Below are 20,290 nucleotides of genomic sequence, written 5' to 3' on the forward strand. Positions count from 1 at the left end.
ATAGAGAGATAAGATAAGATGCTTCAATGTTCTGCCCATTCAAAGTTTTGTATTGTCACATTAAGGCCCGGAGCACACCAAAACCCGCTAGCAGATCCGCAAAATGCTAGCAGATTTTGAAATGCTTTTTGTTATTTTTCTGTAGCGTTTCAGCTAGCATTTTGCGGTTTTATGAAGCGTTTTTGGTGTAGTAGATTTTATGTATTGTTACAGTAAAGCTGTTACTGAACAGCTTCTGTAACAAAAACGCCTGCAAAACCGCTCTGAACTGCCGTTTTTCAGATCGGTTTTTCCTATACTTAACATTGAGGCAGAAACGCATCCACAATCCAAAAAATGCCTCACCTCGGGAGTATGCGTTTCTGCAAAATGCCTCCCGCTCTGGTGTGACCCACCCCATTGAGATACATTGACCAAGCGTATCCGCAGCCGCAAGCGGCTGCAGAAACGCTGAAAAAGCCGCTCGGTGTGCACCAGCCCTAAATACTAAATTCCTCAACAAACTTCCAAACAACTTAGAACCTGAGTGATTTGATTTAATGAGGTTCTCCACGACTGGAGAACAGAGTAGAGCATAAGTAATCGAGGAAACCTACTTAGTTTTCCATCCCTAGTAGAACTTTAGTATCTCAGGTCTGTTCGGAGCTGGGACTTCTGTGTACATAGTGCACTGAGACTGTCCATTACAAAATGTCATTTCTATGAATGTTCTCAGTTACTGAGGCCAAAGTAAATCACAAGACAACCAAAATAAGGCAGTCTCTGCTTGATTCAACATAAAATAGTGTCTATTTTTTCCATTTAATTTTTTAAAGCGTTCTAGTACTCTTTTCCACTACTAGTATACCCCTACAATTCGGGAGGTGATGTATCAGAGGCGTAACTACTAAAACAGAAGCCCTTGCAGCTGCTGGGGGCTTCCAACTTTTCACCCTCCCTCCAAAACAGGGGGCCCCACCTCAATAGCATGTGTTATTGTGGCCGTGCTAGTTTTGTGTAGAGGGAATGATGGGGGCCACGCTTGTTGTGCTACCCTCATTCGATGGGACCCTAGGCTGTGGCACCACCATAGAGGGAATGATGTGAACCATGGGGGGGGGCATCTAAGTTTCATGGGGGGATCCCATGAGTTTTAGTTATTCCCCGTGAGAAACACATCATATCCCTCAATGGCAGGTGAAGAATCTGAACACTTGGACAGCTTTACGTTACCCTTCACCATTATCCTGGCACCAGCCTGAATTGTCCCATTGCGGCTATCACAAAAAAACATTACAATTGTGGTTATTTGGTCTACCAGTTGAATGTGGTCCGGTGTAACTCATGGAGAGAATCCGAAGACATAACAACAAAAGTTGTTTAGGTGATACCTTTAATGACTATTCCTAATTGTACAATATTTCTTTGCAAGCTTTCAAAACTTTAAGTGTCTTCTTCAGGCATGTTTTAGAACTGGATCAGAACCATACCCAGTTCGGAAATATGCCTGAAGAAGAAACTTAAGAATTCAAAAGCTTGAAAAGAAATCTTGCAGTTAGTCATTAAAGGTATCACCTAAACAAGTTTTGTTGTTATGTCTTCGGATTTGGTTTACCAAGGAAATTTCACCCGTCAAAAAAGTGAATCAGGACAGCTGAGGAGCATTCAAAACTGTCTTAACCTGGAGTATTTTGGAATGGAAACAGGACAACATTGCAGGACATTAAGGTAATGAGATGAAGGGATGGAAAGACGCCCTAACAAAATAATGCTCTTGCTCAGGGGTGCCAAACTCAAGTACAAAGTGGGCCAACAGTGTACACTGGGACCAAGTTGCGGGCAAAACCTCAATGTCCATTGGCCACCACCTCCCTCATTTATAAAGTTCTATGGTGTCTAATGACCTCTATCCCTTCAAAGTAGAAATGAAGGAGGCACTCAAATGGCGTTTTAAACTTGCGTTTATCAAAACAGTAGCCGACACGACATTTTTTGGGGTTTCCCCCTTCCTCAAGTGTACCACCTACACTTGAGGAAGGGGGAAACCCCGAAACATGTCGTGTCGGCTACTGTTTTGATAAACGCAAGTTTAAAACGCCATTTGAGTGCCTCCTTCATTTCTACTTTGATCCAGTTGAGGTGGAGTGGTGAACCACGAAAGAGGGATAGTGCACCGGCGGACCAGGTGAGATACCTGGTGTTGAAGCCCAGCTCAGCAAACCCTTGATTGTTTGTTGACCTCTCTCCCTTGCCTATTTAGTTCCCTAGTGTCCAGTGGCCCACTCCCTCTCCTATAAAGTTCCCTGGAGTCTGATGCTTTCCTCCTGCCTCCCCGACATTGCTTCCCTGGTGGTCTAGAGTAGGCCAAACATAATGCAAGGTGGGGAAAGCACTTATGGCCAAATTTGATGGTTCTGCTGCACAGATTTGGTGCATGGGCCAGAGTTTGACATGTATGCTCTAGCTATATCTGATATGCTGGGGTACACTAAAGGGTGACTCCCCCAAATGCACATCTCAATACCTCAGGCAAACCTAAGGCAGGATTTGGACACTGCATTGGTGAGTTCTTTCCACCAAGAGAGTCCCAGCTGTGGCATGCTTGTTCATAAATACATTAATAAATGTATCTTGTAACTGAATACCTAAAGACAAAACTTCACTTTTGGCCATTCACAAGATTATTATTTTAAATAAAAAGTGAAAAATGCTTGAAGACCATAAGAAAATGCAAATGGAAGGAACATAAGATAGTGGCGCAGGGAAATTTGGGTTACATGGGAATAGCCGATAGTAGAATATCAGTATTTCACCTATTTTCTACTATCTTACAGTGGCATTTTTCATTAGTAAAATATTTGTAAATCTTATCGATATTTTACTACAGCAAAACCTAACCATATTCTCACACAGAGCCCTCCCTCTACCGATGCCTAACCTAAGCCATCCCCCTCGAACACCTAACTTTAACCTTTCCCCCACGGATAACCTTTAACTTCCCCGACACGCCTAACCTTAACCACCCCCCACTCCTAACCTTAATTACCCCCCCAACCTTAAATACCCTCCCAGCTAACTTTAACCGCCCCCCCCCCCATGCTCAAGCACTACCACCCCCAACACCTAACCTTAACCACCCCCCCCAACCTTAAATACCCTCCCAGCTAACTTTAACCGCCCCCCCCCATGCTCAAGCACTACCACCCCCAACACCTAACCTTAACCCCCCCCCCCCCCGTTCCCCACGGATAACCTTAACCCTCCCCCCCACACCTAACATTATCAACCCCCGCAGCCAATCCACCAAAAACATGAACATTTTCAGGTGCTGCCATGAGTGTCTGTATAAATAGCAGCAACAGTGTGGAATTTGGGCATATTTGCAGCCATATTTTGCATTGCAGGTGGCCCTGGCACTCCCCATCTATTGGGCACCTTTGGCGCCCAAATTTCACGCTATTGCCGCTATTTATACAGGCACCTATGGCGGCATCCAAACTTCTGCCACCAGTGTGGGCGACCAAATATCCTGCTTCCCAAATTGCAATGAAAGAGAAGCCAATTATACCTGCAATGTCCTGCTAGACTTCCACAGTGCCTGAATTCCCTTTGTGACAGAGCATCAGCGCAGAGCCTCTGGAGTTTATAAGATGTCTGGTTGGGAGGTGATATAGGTGTGTTATTTTGGTACCTCCTAGAGTTCCATAGAACTCTGTGCTGCGTCTGGAAGGCTGGCCCACCAGGTAATTGCCGCATTTAATCGCCCGGAGTGACAAGCCCATTTCAAGGAGTTATTGCTTGAGAGCAGTTTCACTTCAAACATTTTCCTCGACAGTTTTAAGTTTGTGAAGCCAGATTAAAGTTTGTGTTTCCGGGATTATTCTCCAGGCTTTATGGGGCAGTTAAGATGCTTCTTTCATTTGCTTAATTTGAGCTACGCTCCTTAAATTATAATGGAACGAGAAGCATCGCTGAGTGAGTTTTATGGCTCGTTTGGAGATGAGAGGTTTTATAGCAGTGAAACTGTAATGTGGAGTATTTCAGATCTTCGGCCAGCCTCATCTTCACACATAACCCTGACAGGGATCTGTATGCTACTTCAATAAAATGTTCTTTTATTCCATTGATGTAGCTATCAAATTATAAGCAGATAGATGTTAGATTTACATATACTGTGTTGTGAACACAGATGTATATCAGATGGACCTATAGAAAAACCAAGCAGCTCGGGGTGACCCAAAATCACAAGGAAAGCATAGGGGACTAAAAGAGACTGAAAAGCCCTCCCACTAAACAGCAATGCTTAGTGTGGTTTGCCTTCTTAAAGGGAAGGTCCAAGCAAAATAAAAAAAAATGAGTTTCACTTACCTGGGGCTTCTACCAGCCCCATGCAGCCATCCTGTGCCCTCGTAGTCACTCACTGCTGCTCCAGTCCCCCGCTAGCAGCTTTCTGACCTCGGAGGTCGGCGGACCGCATTGCGTACATTTTTACGCATTCCAACTAGTGCAGGAACATTAACACATACATTTTTACGCATTAGTGGATTAATGCGTAAAAATTTAACCGCCCCAAAAAATTTACGCATTAAACGACTAACGCGTAAAAATGTATGTGTTAATGTTCCTGCACTAGCTGGAATGCGTAAAAATGTACGCAATGCGGCCCGCCGACCTCCGAGGTCGGCATGCTGCCAGTGGGGGACTGGAGCAGTAGTGAGTGGCTACGAGGGCACCGGATGGCTGCATGGGGCTGGTAGAAGCCCCAGGTAAGTGAAACTCATTTTTTTATTTTGCTTGGACCTTCCCTTTAAAGGATACCCTAAGTGACATGTGACATGATGAGATAGACATGTGTATGTACAGTGCCTAGCACACAAATAACTATGGTGTGTTCCTTTTTTTTCTTTCTCTGCCCGAAAGAGTTAAATATCAGGTATGTAAGTGACTGACTCAGTCCTGACTCAGACAGGAAGTGACTACAGTGTGACCCTCACTGATAAGAAATTCCCCCTTTTACCTATTTCTTGCTCTCAGAAGCAATTTTCTGCTTGGAAAGTGTTTTATAGTTGGAATTTCTTAGCTAAAAGGGAAAGTTGAGCAGCACAAGCCCCCTGCGAAGCCTGCTGCGGTAGTTCTTCGGCCTCCTCCTCCAAAACAACACCTTCCTCATCATCTGACTACTCTTCCCCACACGACTCTTCCTCCTCCCCCCTCTGTGCTGCCGCAGGTGTTGAGGGATCATCTGCTTCTGCTGAGAATTGATCCCACAACTCTTCCTCCTGTTCCTGTTCTGTTCATGCACCTCCACAGCTTGATCCACCACTCTACGCATGGCACGCTCCAGGAAGAAAGCATATGGGATCAAGTCGCTGATGGTGCCTTCACTGCGACTCACCAGGTTTGTCACCTCCTCAAACGGCCGCATGAGCCTGCAGGCATTTCGCATGAGTGTCCAGTACTTCGGCCAGAACATCCCTATCTCCCCAGAGCGTGTCCTTTGACTGTAGTTGTAGAGATACTGTTTGACGACTTTCTCCTGTTGTAGCAGGCGGTTGAACACCAGGAGCGTTGAATTCCAGCGAATCAAACTATCGCAAATCAAGCGTCTCACCGGCAATTTGTTTCTCCGCTGAATATCGGCAAAGCGTGCCATGGCCATGTAAGACCGCCTGAAATGCACACACACCTTCCTGGACTGCTTCAGGAGGTCCTGTAAGCCTGGGTACTTAGACACAAATCTCTGAATTATTAGATTCAGCACATGTGCCATGCAAGGTACGTGTCAACTTTCCCAAATTCAAAGCCGAAATGAGATTGCTGCCGTTGTCACACACCACGTTGCCGATCTCCAGTTGGTGTGGGGTCAGCCACTGATCCACCTGTTTGTTTAGAGCAGCCAGGAAAGCTGCTCCAGTGTGACTCTCCGCTTTGAGGAAAGGCATGTCTAAGATGGTGTGACACCATCATACCTGGCATGCAGCATAGGCCCTGGGGAGATAGGGCTGTGTAGCTGGAGAGGAGATCACAGCACAAGTAGAGTTGAACTGCCACTCAGCCAAGGAGGAGGAGGAGGACGACAGCGAAGAGGATGTAGCAGGAGGAGAGGAGGTGTCAGGAGGGCTGCCTGGAAGCCGTGGAGGTGTCACAAGTTGGTCCGCTGCACAGCCACGTACTCCCTGCTTGCCATTGGTCACCAGATTGACCCAATAGGCTGTGTAAGTTATGTACCTGCCCTGGCCGTGCTTCGCAGACCAGGCATCCATGGTCAGGTGGACCCTTGACCCAACGCTGTGTGCCAGAGATGACACCACTTGCCTCTCAACTTCACGGTACAGTTTGGGTCTCGCCTTTTTGGAGAAATAATTACGGCCTGGTATCTTCCTCTGCGGTGTCCCAATGGCCACAAATTTACGGAAGGCCTCAGAGTCCACCAGCTTGTATGGTAACAGCTGGCGAGCTAACCGTTCCGCCATGCCAGCTGTCAGACGCTGGGCAAGGGGGTGACTGGCAGAAATTTGCTTCTTCCGCTCAAAGATTTCCTTCACGGACACCTGGCTGCTGTGGGCAGAGGAGCAGGAACTGCTCAAGGGCAGAGGTGGAGTGGAGGAGGGTGGCTGTGAAGGTGCAAGGGAGAAAGCGGCTGAAGATGCTGCACCTGAAGTCTGCACTTTATCTGATGAAGGGGACCCTCCGTGGCCCCGAAACAATTGTCATGTTGTGCATACAATAAAACTGCTTGGAACTTTGAACTGGTGTGCCAGCCGACCTTGAATTGCTTGTATTGGACTGATGCCGCTTCTGCATCAAGGCTGAGCACCCGACTACAGAAACACGGCAAGGTGTGCCTATCCAAAACCTGACATTGCTGAAGGAGGAAGAGGAGAGAAGGAGGGTGGCTTTTCTTTTGTGTGCTGCTTTTGCTCAGGTGCTTTTTCCATTGCAGTTTGTGCCTTTCCTCCATGTACCTTCGTAAGGCACTTGTCCCTATGTGAGTGTTGGCCTTTCCACGGCTCAATTTTTGGAGGCAGAGACAACAGATGGCATTGCTCTGATCTGAGGCAGACACATTAAAACATTTCCAAACCGCTGGGCCCCCTGAGGGGATGGCACTATGGTGGCATCAGCAGCTGACGTTGAGGGGCATGTTGGCAGGCTGTACATAGGTGGCGATACATGGCGCCTGACACTGCCACCAGCTGTTTCTGATGACGAGCTCCCCCTGCTTCTTTCAGCAACTTGTCTCCTCCTACTCCTCTCTGACTCCCCCTCTGAACTGTTCATCTCCTCTTTTGGGAACATACGTGGGATCCGTATCATCGTCATCGTCATAATCATCCTGCCCAGCTTCGCTTGCCTCAGACACCTCCAAAACTGCACCAACAGCAGGTTCTTCATCATCTTCACACGTTACGTCCATAGTGCCGCCGCCTAACTTAGACATATGAGGTGGTGTAACTGCGTGTATCAAAAAAGGGCGCCTGGAAAAAAGGGCGCGGGGTATAGCCGAAATTTTAAGTTTTAATGCAAAACCATTATTTTCTTTTAAGGGGTTGTAAACGAAAATTTAGTGCTAAATAGGTTAAATAAACGGAAATGAAATGGCAAAATACCGTGTATAACAACAAACGAATTCTGAAAAGAAATGTCAAATATCGTCTATAACTAAAACCATATTTACACTTGTATTAAGCATAGCAATGCAATGGTAGGTTTTACAGATATTTTACTGTAATTATACCAAACTGTAGGCTCACACAGATCTCTCCCTAACCCCTAGACCCCCTCTTTGTTTAAATATATATAATTTAATACATTGTATATACTGTATTACATGTATTGTGCTGTGCTGTAACTATACCTAACCTTACTCTCACACAGAGCCTTCCCTGTACCTATCCCTAACCCCTAGACCCCCCTTGTGGTGCCTAACCCTAAGACCCCCCTGGTGGTGCCTAACCCTAAGACCCCCTTGGTGGTGCCTAACCCTAAGACCCCCCTGGTGGTGACTAACCCTAAGACCCCCCTGGTGGTGCCTAACCCTAAGAGCCCCCCCCCCTGGTGGTGCCTAACCCTAAGATCCTCCTGATGGTGCCTAACCCTAAGATCCCCCTGATGGTGCCTAACCCAAAGACCCCCCTGGTGGTGCCTAACCCTAACCACCCCCCTGGTGGTGCCTAACCCTAACCACCCCCCTGGTGGTGCCTAACCCTAACCACCCCCCTGGTGGTGCCTAACCCTAACCACCCCCTGATTGCGTATATTATACTGTAACTATACCTAACCCTCCCTATACCTATCCCTAACTCCTAGACCCCCCTGGTAATGCCTAAACCTAACCATCCCCACCGCACAAACACCCTAAACACATATAAACAATAATATATTTAATCCTTAAAATACTTCTCTACAAATAACATGAATAAAATAATTTATATATTTGTAATAGAATAAATAGACTTTGAAATAGTCTTAAAATCACGTATACATTAATATTATAAATAGAGACAAGTATATATAAATATATACAATACAATAGATAGCCTTACAAGCATTAGAAATCTTAAAATAACAGTAACATTAAAAGCGATATTTTAGTAACTATAATCAACGCATTATAAGTGTAAAAACAAAGTTAATACCAAAAGCGATGTATTTCTAATACAATAAGGTTGAAACCGGTATTTACGCATTATACATATGAAAACAAATTTTTAAATGATCAAAGAAGTGTAAACGAAAATTTAGTTGTTATACTTTTGTAAGCGAAAGTTTTAAACTAAATAATAAGTAAAAACTGATATAAGCGAAATTTAAAAACGAAAAAATAAGTATAACACAAACTCAAAACGAACTTGTAAACGATATTTGTTATAAACCTTATTCTGTAAATGAAAACTTTTGTTAACACGATCCCTGTAACCGCTATTTCTCGGGCGCCCTTTTTTCCTGTCGGGCGCCGAATAGCCGATATTTTGCATTGCAGTCTATGGCGGCGCCCTTTTTGTCCACTATCCCTGTGCGCCCTTTTTTACTAGCACCGGTGTAACTTGCTTAGCGCCTTCATCTGGTTGTAACAATAATGGCTGTGAATCAGTTAATTCCCCACCAATTAACTCCTGCGAAGTGTCAAATGCAATGGATGTGGTGCTTGTAGTAGCGCTGGTGGCTGTGGAAGATGAGGTGTTCTGTGTTAGTCAACCACGTCCTGACAATCTTGGGAGTTGATTCTTCTGAGCACTGTACTTTGGTCGAGGGCCGCACGAAATCACATCAACACAACCTCGCACAGACCTGCCGGGTGGCCTTCCTCTGGGTCTGCCTCTATCTCTGCCTGTTTTGTCCGTTGTGTGTCCATATCGGGGGGATGAAGTGAAAGATATGCACTGACTTGACTAATACAATGTGCAGTCACACAGGCGCAGTTAACAGGTATGCACGGAGTGGTATATAACACTGCGTGCGCTCACGTAGGTAGGTGGGTGCACTGAACACAACAGGTAGGTATATCCAGTGATGAGGTGGGTGCACTGAACACAACAGGTAGGTATATGCAGTGATGGGTATTATAATGTGCACCTGTCACACACAGACAGGTACCGGACAGGCACAATGACACTGCGTGCGCTCACGTGGGTAGGTGCGTGCACAGTGAACAACAGGGAGGTAGGTAGGTATATGCAGTACTGGGTATTACAATGTGAACCTGTCACCCACAGACAGGTAGCGGACAGGCACAGTGACACTGCCTGCGCTCACGTAGGTGGGTGGGTGCACAGTGAACAACAGGGAGGTAGGTAGGTATATGCAGTACTGAGTATTACAATGTGCACCTGTCACACACAGACAGGTAGCGGACAGGCACAGTGACACTGCGTGTGCTCACGTAGGTGGATGGGTGCACAGTGAACAACAGGTAGGTAGGTAGGTATATGCAGTACTGGGTATTACAATGTGCACCTGTCACACACAGACAGGTAGCGGACAGGCACAGTGACACTGCGTGCGCTCACATAGGTGGGTGGGTGCACAGTGAACAACAGGTAGGTAGGTAGGTTTATGCAGTACTGTGCAGTACTGGGTATTACAATGTGCATCTGTCACACACAGACAGGTAGGGGACAGGCACAGTGACACTGCATGTGCTCACGTAGGTGGGTGGGTGCACAGTGAACAACAGGTAGGTATATGCAATGATGGGTAATGTGCACCTGTCACACACACAGGTAGTCACTAAATGCGCTGGGCCTGGCAGTGGCACACACACAGTATGAATTATCAAGGGTGTCTATGCAACACAAGTTGAAGAGAAATCGAGAGCCCAATATGGTGTAGTATGTCAAAATTGATTGGATAAATGAAACAGTGAGATGGTAATACTCACAAACATGGGTTACCACCTAGGTAACCACTCATTAGGCAGGTGAGGAGATTAGACCTGTCCTCACTCAGGATTAAGAAGTCGCTCTCTAGATAGGAAGAAAGGGGGTAGATCACCCCTCCACCTGGGGTGGACTCAAATATATTGGTAGGTGAACAGAGGCGCCAGAAGGATAAAAGTACATAAAATTTTTTAAAAATTGCTGGGAGGAAGTGGTGGACTCGCCTCCGTTAAAGCAGACACCAAGGACTGTAAATATATAGATATACACATTTATTGAAAATACCCCAAAGATGCAACGCGTTTCACGGGCACAGCCCACTTCTTCAGGCAATAAGCAGGGGATAAACAACAGCAATTCAGTTATAGCAAGCAGAGCGCCTGCTAATCTTTCCCTATGAGAGAGTCTACAGCAGCTGTCCCTTCTCTATTTACTGCAGGCACACGAGTGAGTGTAATGGCCGGCGGTGCCTGCCTTTTATAAGGGGGGGGGGAGTGGCTGTAGGAGGGAGTGTAGCCTGATTGGCTACAATGTGCCTGCTGACTGTGATGTAGAGGGTCAAAATTGACCCTAATGATGCATTATGGGGGCGAACCGAACTTCCGGAAATGTTTGCGTTTCTCCACAATCACGAACCATGGAAGTTCGCCGGGAACCGTTTGGCCATCTCTAATAGTCACAGCTTGTTTGACATCATCATAGCAGGTTCATAACCACGCCTTAATTTTGTAAAACGCCCGACAGAAACCTCTTTCTTTCAATTTTGGTGAACTGGGCTTAACCTGAAGCATTCAGAGGTCCTTACACGGTACGGATTCAACTGATGCCGCTCTAACTCATGTCTGTGCCTGCGGCTATGGCTTTCTTTTGATTTTTTGTGACTATGCCGCCTGCGGCTATGACTTTCATTGGATTTTTCTCATGACGCTTATATTATCCTGCTCATTAGTGAGCGGCTGTACTGATCACTAATGCACGATAATTGCGCCCATTTCAACTAGCGGCTATTTCAAATGTATGCTTCACTGGAGCTAAGGAGCCAAACCCAACCCCTAAAATAAAAGTCTGACCATAATCCCCCCTCCACTAGGGGTAGTCGGAAATGGCGATTTCTAATCCTGCAGAAATTCTGATTTCCACCAATGCCAATAACTGATTCAGCAAAGTTCCTTTTTACATTTTCTGTGGAGTCTTTATATTTGTCATTTTTTGCAGTCTCTGATTGGCCAAGAACTTCCGAGTTGGATGTATTAGACCAATCAGAGAATGTGGTGGGTTACCCCAGTAATCGGAATAACACAGAAATTTTAGGCCAATCACAAGACTCCAGAATACTTGGTAGTATCCGAGTCTTGTTATTGGTCTAAAATTACCACAGTAATCAAATTTTCTGCGTAAGATAGAAAAGAAACATGATATCAGTGCTATATAAATAAATAATAATAATATAGCAGGACATTAAACTATGGTAGGATTCTTCGCAGTGGGAGGGACGAGTACTTAATAGGTTGCATGCAAGCTGTTACAGGAAACCAACATCCTCCAGTGGTAGATAGGTCATGTGTATGCTCGGTGTGTATTATATCTAAAAAAGTGGGGCTTGCACTCTTTTGCAGGTAGGCACTTGCCTGTTTTTAAGTAGCGCTGTTCATTTCCTTGCTATGTACTAATTTAATTCGTTTTTGGTCAGCTGCTCCCACTTAACAGCCATGCTTTTGGTGTATATGCAGAGCTTCTGTTTGGGTTCAAGGTGCGTTCGTAGTTCCTGGGGGGGCTCAGCGCACCTCTGATGGAGGCCATTCGGAGGCGGCCTGGTGTTGCGCTGATCCACCTTTTGCGAAATTATGGTAGGATTAGAATGTGAGCTCCACTGAGGACAGTCAGTGACATGACTATGTACCCTGTAAAGTGCTGCAGAAGATGTCAGTGCTATATAAATACATAATAATAATATGGCAGGACATTAGACTATGAGTATGGTACGATTAGATTGTGAGCTCCTCTGAGGAAAGTCAGTGACATGACTATGTACTCTGTAGTGCTGCAGAAGATGTCAGTGCTATAAAAATACATACGGTAATAATAATAATAATACAAAATAATAATATGGAAGGACATTATACTATACTAAAATTACAACAGTAATCAAATTTTTCACGTAAGATAGAAAAGAAACATGATATCAGTGTTATATAAATACATAATAATAATATGGCAGGTGTGGAAGTCACTTACTTACCAATACACCAAGATTTCAAAAATAAGTCAGGAGATGAAAAGAAAAACCAACTTAAGGCTTTATTCAAAAATGGCACATGTATACATGAGGGAAACCCAGTTAAGCCTAGCAAAAGGGTCAAGGCAGTTTAAGGTTTCTGGTTCAACTTCCGCTGTGCACCAGTTCTTATACTCCAAATTGCGTGGTCATGATGTAATTTACTTGTCCAATAATAATGTGAGTGTCCGAGTGTCTTCTTCTTTCACTCCAAGAGGGTGGAGGATTCTCACAGCCTTGCACCTGGTCTGGACTGCAGCTCACAATCTCTCCGGCATCCTGTTCTCATCGTTATTTTCAAAGCCTTCACTAGTGTGTTTTTGTACCTTCCCCCGATGGGAGGTTGTAGTACCAGGCACGCCATATCAGTTTAGAAATTCCTGAGGAGACAAAAACTCACACAGTACCAGGTCTTGGCTAGAGCATGTCTGTAATGAAAGAATCTAAGACTAACTTTAAAGGGTAACTCTATTCATCTGAATCATCTGTGTTACATTGGCCTTATTAAACATTGGTGTCACCTTATATCTATTAAGTGCATATATATGAAACTTTGATTAACATACAGCTATGACATTAACACAGGACAAAAACTATGGTAGGATTAGATTGTGAGCTCCTCTGAGGACAGTCAGTGACATGAGTATGTATGCTGTAATGTGCTGCAGGAGATGTCATTGCTATATAAATACATAATAATAATATAACAGGATATTAAACTATAGTAGGATTAGATTGTGAGCGCCCCTGAGGACAGTCAGTGAAATGACTATGTACTCTGTAAAGTGCTGCAGAAGATGTCAGTGCTATATAAGTACATAGAGACATTAGACTATGACTATGGTAGAGATTAGATTGTGAACTCTTTGAGGACAGTCAGTGACATGACTATGTACTCTGTAGTGCTGCAGAAGATGTCAGTGCTATAAAAATACATAATAATAATATGGTAAGAGAGTTACTCATATAGGAAGATTGCAGATTTCTGATCTGCAGAGATTTCTCCTCCTATAAGTAGAATGCAGACTCCTGATTTGCAAGAGTGCTTTTGGGGAATAAGTCACATTTATATTCATCAACCAATTTTAAACGGTGACTAAATGCAAGGCATAATAAGGATGGATCAATTATAATGGCATCGCACTACCCTAAACATTTAAATGGTTAGCAGAACTACATCCAGGCATGACATTCAATTAAAAACCTGTTTGCCTACTCCTTATTTTATGTCATTAGCCTCCTACCTGCCTTTGACTTAAAGTAATATTGTATGTGACAACAATCACAATTATCCCCCTGGTCATCAGCTCACAGCAGCTAATGGGAAATTAGACATCTTGTGTAATAGTTATATATTCAGCTAAATATGTAAGCAGCTCACTGTTATTTTCCTGACTGTGCAGTTTTTGCTATAGTCAGACCCTGCCCCGACCCAGACAGAAACTGTCACTTGGATACCTGATGTTTAACTCTTTCAGGCAGAGAAAGAAAAAAAGGAACACTTCATAGTAATTTGCGTGCTTAGCACTGTACATACACATGTCTATCTCATTATGTCACATCTCACTTCGGCTGTCCTTTAGAAGGCACTCTACCTCATTATGCTTAGGGATTTTAAATGGGGTCCCTGCCTAATTATGATTTTGGGGGAATCTTTAACTATGATTTTGGAGGGGGAACTGCCTGTTTTTGTAAAAGGCTGCCTAATAATTTTTTATGTTCGGAGCATGCTGCCCAATTATGTGTTTTTGGGGAGCAAATGCTGCCAAATTGTGTTTTTGTTGTGAGGGAACATTTGCCTAATTGTGTTTGGGAAGGAAATGCTGCCTAATTATGTTGATTGGAACCTAAATGTTATTTATGGGATCTGCCTGGTTAATTATAATCTAAGAAGTGGATATTGTCGGAAAGTCTATTTTATTACATCCCATATGGCTGTTTGTTGGTAACGAGGGCCTTCATTTTTGTTAAATGGAAAAAGGGGCTTCTTCCAAAATATTTCAATTACGCTGCTAAATTCATGTATATTTGGCTCCACTCTTGACTTGGGGTCACGACGCTGCAGCTCTGTGTGTCAGGAACCGGCCCGCGGCACGCCTGCGTATACGGTTCCTGACTGCGGGTTTGACCAGATTGAGAGGGGAAGCAGCCTTAGTCAAGCTAAAACAAGGCTGGGACCCCTCAGAACACCTCTCACTGCCACCACTAGCGGTTCGCTAGACACTTCCACTCTGCTGTCGAGTCCTCAGCTCGCACTCCGTGTTTTCGTATTTGGGTCAGCTTTGCACTTAGGCCAAATACGGGAACGCCACGCACCCACACACACACACAGTTGCAATCTTACACTGTCGTGAAGCAAAGACCCACTAACAGTCGTTCCGAACGATACTGTTAGCCACTCTGCTGTCGCTACTCGCACTGGCGTTGTTCGTACGTTGGGTCAGCTGCGCGCTTAGGCCAACGTATGACAAACGCCCCCACACACAATGCAATTACAATTTCATACGGTAGTGTTGCTCAAGCGTACAATTAGGCATGAACTTATACACGGTTACACTTCAGTCTCTTCTAGGCTATGAGTGTTAGTTTAGTACGGCAGAAGTCAAACTTATTAAATAATAATTTAATATTCTAGAAAAACATAGAACAATGCAGAACTTAATATATACACAAAGATTACAAAAAACAAAGTAAAAATAGTTACAAGATAAGAGTTACAAAAATAAGAGGTTACAAAGATAACACACACGGATATTTGTGTAAAAATAAACGGGGGAAAAAAGAACGTTACCAGCTTAGGTTAGAACGTTGTTTGACGGGAGGACGCCGTTTCGACCAGGAGTCGCGATCCTCCCTAGCTATTCGCTACCTCCGAGAGAAGACACCGGTGGCTGTCCTGGGCCACCTTAAATAGTCCGAAGTGTCCCCTGGGGCATTTAATGTCCAGCCCCCAGGAACTAATGCAGTTTCCCCGTTTGTGACATCACCGAACGCTTGTCATAATCCTTCTTGTGATATGCAAACTTCAAAGGGGGTTCCTGTTTTAGCTTCTTGAAGTTCGGCAGGACACAATCTCACCCATTGAACTCTGCAGACATCAAAAAGCTTCCTCCACATTATTTCCTTGGTTAAAGTGTATTTTAGCACATCCATGAAAAGATTGAATTTTGGTTACAGGTAGCAGTTTGCCTGTAATCCTGTAGACAGACGCAGACAATCACACCTGGGACAGTAGATCAAAAGTGACTGCTAGTGGCTTAATGAGCTGCTTCCTTGCCTATTGAAGGTGACTGGTCATATTCACTGAAGACCTCTTTAGATGCAAATGTAGGTCTAGTGACCCACCCACACAAATACATGAACAGTCCATGAATCTAGCCTGCATATCTACACCTTTGACATACCACAGCAGATATAAAAATGGGAAAATGAAAATATATTACTGTATTATCCTTAACAGCATCAGCACCCCAATATATCTCCACACTGTGTGTCTCAATACAGAGCACAAAGCAAAGAGGCGGGGGAGCGGCGGGAAAAGGCAGAGCTGCCCCATGAGGTCTGGGGAGAGGTGTTTAGAACACCCCCAGTGTGCGTTTCTCAGGCGTGCCTCTCCTGCAAGGACCGCCCCTTCCCCTCGAGATTGCCAACAATCTGCTTGCTGGCAGTTTTTGGGGGGTGACAGTACGGCACAGGGGTGCAGGGACTGGCGCATAGGGGACACAGAGTTATGTCATGGACCAGGGAACAAACCTTCTGCGCCCCCCCCCCTTCCTGCACAGCCTCGGGTACACTTTAACGCTGCTCCCTGGAGGTCAATTCAGGCTCATTTATGTGGTTACAGTTATGCTCTGCTGCTAATTTCCAGCTTTGAAAATTTTAGTTATATCATTTCAGAAGAGACCATTATCTGACTCTCGCTCAAAACAGTATTTCCTTTAATGTAATTACAGAATTAATGTTCCCCTACAGAAGAAACACTAGGACATTCTCATTCAACTTCTACTTCATTTGATCCAATTATCACCAAAGAGCTGTAGATAAGATGTTCAGTGCATCTTGGAAAGACTAACATGGGTGGAGCATAGGAAAGTTTAGGGGGGGATTACTGGTGCCCAGAATCCCCCCCTCAGACCAGGGCCAGTGCAGTGTCTGGGGACAGGCACAAGTTGAGACACAAGAATGTCTGCAGGTATCTTGCAGCTCACAGCACTGCCCCCTTTCTTTCCCTGCTACAGAGCGTGGAGCAGCAGCGTGTGTACAGAGCATGAAGCAGCAGTGTCTGTACAGAGCGTGGAGCAGCAGTATGTGTACAGAGCATGGCGCAGCAGTGTCTGTACAGAGCGTGGAGCAGCAGCGTGTACAGAGCATGGAGCAGCAGTGTGTATACCGAGCATGGAGCAGCAGTATGTGTACAGAGCGTGGAGCAGCAGTGTGTGCACAGAGTGTAGAGCAGCAGCGTATGTACAGAGCATGGAGCAGCAGCGTGTGTACAGAGCATGGAGCAGCAGCGTGTGTACAGAGCATGGAGCAGCAGCGTGTGTACAGAGCATGGAGCGGCAGCGTGTGTACAGAGCATGGAGCAGCAGCGTGTGTACAGAGCATGGAGCAGCAGTGTGTGTACAGAGCATTTGAGCAGCAGTGTGTGTACAGAGCATGGAGCAGCAGCGTGTGTACAGAGCATGGAGCAGCAGCGTGTGTACAGAGCATGGAGCAGCAGTGTGTGTACAGAGCATGGAGCAACAGTGTGTGTACAGAGCATGGAGCAGCAGCGTGTGTACAGAGCGTGGAGCAGCAACGTGTGTACATAGCATGGAGCAGCAGCGTGTGTACAGAGCGTGGAGCAGCAGCGTGTGTACACAGCGTGGAGCAGCAGTGTGTGTACAGAGCGTGGAGCAGCAGCGTGTGTACAGAGCCGGAAGCAGCAGCGTGTGTACAATGCATGAAGCAGCAGTGTCTGTACAGAGCGTGGAGCGGCAGCGTGTCTACAGAGCATGGAGCAGCAGTGTGTATACAGAGCATGGGGCAGCAGTATGTGTACAGAGCATGGAGCAGCAGCAGGTACAGAGCATGGAGCAGCAGTGTGTGTACAGAGCATGGAGCAGCAGCAGGTACAGAGCATGAAGCAGCAGCGTGTGTACAGATTATGGAGCAGCAGCGTGTGTACAGAGCATGGAGCAGCAGCGTGTGTACAGAGCATTTGAGCAGCAGTGTGTGTACAGAGCATGGAGCAGCAGCGTGTGTACAGAGCATGGAGCAGCAGCGTGTGTACAGAGCGTGGAGCAGCAGCGTGTGTACACAGCGTGGAGCAGCAGTGTGTGTACAGAGCGTGGAGCAGCAGCGTGTGTACAGAGCCGGAAGCAGCAGCGTGTGTACAATGCATGAAGCAGCAGCGTGTGTACAGAGCCGGAAGCAGCAGTATGTGTACAGAGCATGGAGCAGCAGCAGGTACAGAGCATGGAGCAGCAGTGTGTGTACAGAGCATGGAGCAGCAGCAGGTACAGAGCATGAAGCAGCAGCGTGTGTACAGATTATGGAGCAGCAGCGTGTGTACAGAGCATGGAGCAGCAGTGTGTGTACAGAGCATTTGAGCAGCAGTGTGTGTACAGAGCATGGAGCAGCAGCGTGTGTACAGAGCATGGAGCAGCAGCGTGTGTACAGAGCATGGAGCAGCAGTGTGTGTACAGAGCATGGAGCAACAGTGTGTGTACAGAGCATGGAGCAGCAGCGTGTGTACAGAGCGTGGAGCAGCAACGTGTGTACATAGCATGGAGCAGCAGCGTGTGTACAGAGCGTGGAGCAGCAGCGTGTGTACACAGCGTGGAGCAGCAGTGTGTGTACAGAGCGTGGAGCAGCAGCGTGTGTACAGAGCCGGAAGCAGCAGCGTGTGTACAATGCATGAAGCAGCAGTGTCTGTACAGAGCGTGGAGCGGCAGCGTGTCTACAGAGCATGGAGCAGCAGTGTGTATACAGAGCATGGGGCAGCAGTATGTGTACAGAGCATGGAGCAGCAGCAGGTACAGAGCATGGAGCAGCAGTGTGTGTACAGAGCATGGAGCAGCAGCAGGTACAGAGCATGAAGCAGCAGCGTGTGTACAGATTATGGAGCAGCAGCGTGTGTACAGAGCATGGAGCAGCAGCGTGTGTACAGAGCATGGAGCAGCAGTGTGTGTACAGAGCGTGGAGCAGCAGTGTCTGTACAGAGCGTGGAGCAGCAGTGTGTGTACAGAGCATGGAGCAGCAGTGTGTACAGAGCATGGAGCAGCAGCGTGTGTACAGAGCATGGAGCAGCAGCGTGTTTACAGAGCATGGAGCAGCAGCGTGTGTACAGAGCATGGATCAGCAGTGTGTGTAGCATGGATCAGCTCTGGGGACAGAGCACAGAGTCACGTGTGAGCACAGCCCTGTGCCCCTGCTGTGTTAAGAAGGAAGTTGGGACAAAGCAGAATGCTTCACATTCCCCTTTATGTCAGCTGTCCTCATTATTATCTGTATCCAAACTGCTCCCGATCAATCCCGATGTTGATCAGGAGCAGACTTGGAATGTTGGAAATAATCCTCCGATCCCTTCAATTGGATGGGAAATTGCACCATGTGTACCCAGCATGATGTCCTACCATATTATTATATTGTGCGTGGCTGAGGAAGACCTTTCAGGAATCCCCTCCTAAAACATACTGGGTTTACCCCTGTGAAGGCACCCCAAAAATAATACAAAATTAAAATCAGTTTAAAAAGGTAAGAAACACTTACGTCCCTAGTAGCACAAAATAATAGATAAATTACTTTATCGGGAAAAACGCACTACACAACACATTTTTATGGGCTACAACCTAATTCTTCAGGTTGATACCAATCTCTTGAGGGAAGTGTTATTCGCCTCAAGACATTGATATTGACCTTAGGAAGTTGGTTGCAAGTTGCAACCCATGAAAAGCAATTTCCAGAACTATTAAACTGTTCTTAATGGTCTTATTATTTTTGGGGCCCCTCCTCCCACCTTAGTTCTGCCATTATCTGCTTAGGGGGTGGTTTTAGTTAGGCCAGTTGCCGGCCTCTTTTACCCAAGAGAATTTTCTCGTCCTCATTATATTATTTTTTTCTTGGAGAGCGGCCTAACCAAGGGAGATCCACGTACTCCAGAGGATGGTTGGACCCACAACAATCAAAGCTTCTTACCGTAGTTGCCATAACTTGGGTCTGTGAGTACCGTATTTAGTAATTATTTCACCCTTACAATTCATCACCGTAAGGGGCTCTCTGTTCTCTCCTGGATCATATAAAACATAAAAATTGAGTTGATATAAAAATTAAGAGAAAAAATTTCTTTAGATTCCATTGGAAATAACATTTACCGTATTTTTCAAACTATAAGACGCACTTTACCTCCCTGAAGAGTGGGGAGAAAATGTCCCTTCACCTTATTGTCTAAATACTGGGAGTCCCTGACATATGATCGCCTGACGATACCAACCACCAACCTGCTTTGATGTCGAGGACTCCCTGCAGTCCCCGGAATCCTCCTCATCTCCCCGTGTGTAGTTACCAGCAGCTTCGTGCATCACTCGCCTGATCCGAGGGCACCCGCAGCGAACAGTGGCTCCTCTCTTGCTCACTCCTTCCTCCTAGTGCCGGTAATTCCTGGTTTCGTCATTGA

The 20,290-nt window shown here is 45.8% G+C and overlaps 1 protein-coding gene across 1 annotated transcript in view; it reads right to left on the reverse strand.

Annotated features, from left to right (window-relative positions):
• The window catches only part of LOC137519297 (tyrosinase-like), a 55,727-nt gene that overhangs the window by 18,680 nt on the left and 16,757 nt on the right, over positions 1-20,290 (reverse strand). The gene's annotated exons all lie outside the window — the stretch shown is intronic.

This window comes from Hyperolius riggenbachi, chromosome 5, assembly GCF_040937935.1.
Source record: "Hyperolius riggenbachi isolate aHypRig1 chromosome 5, aHypRig1.pri, whole genome shotgun sequence".
Taxonomy (NCBI): domain Eukaryota; kingdom Metazoa; phylum Chordata; class Amphibia; order Anura; family Hyperoliidae; genus Hyperolius; species Hyperolius riggenbachi.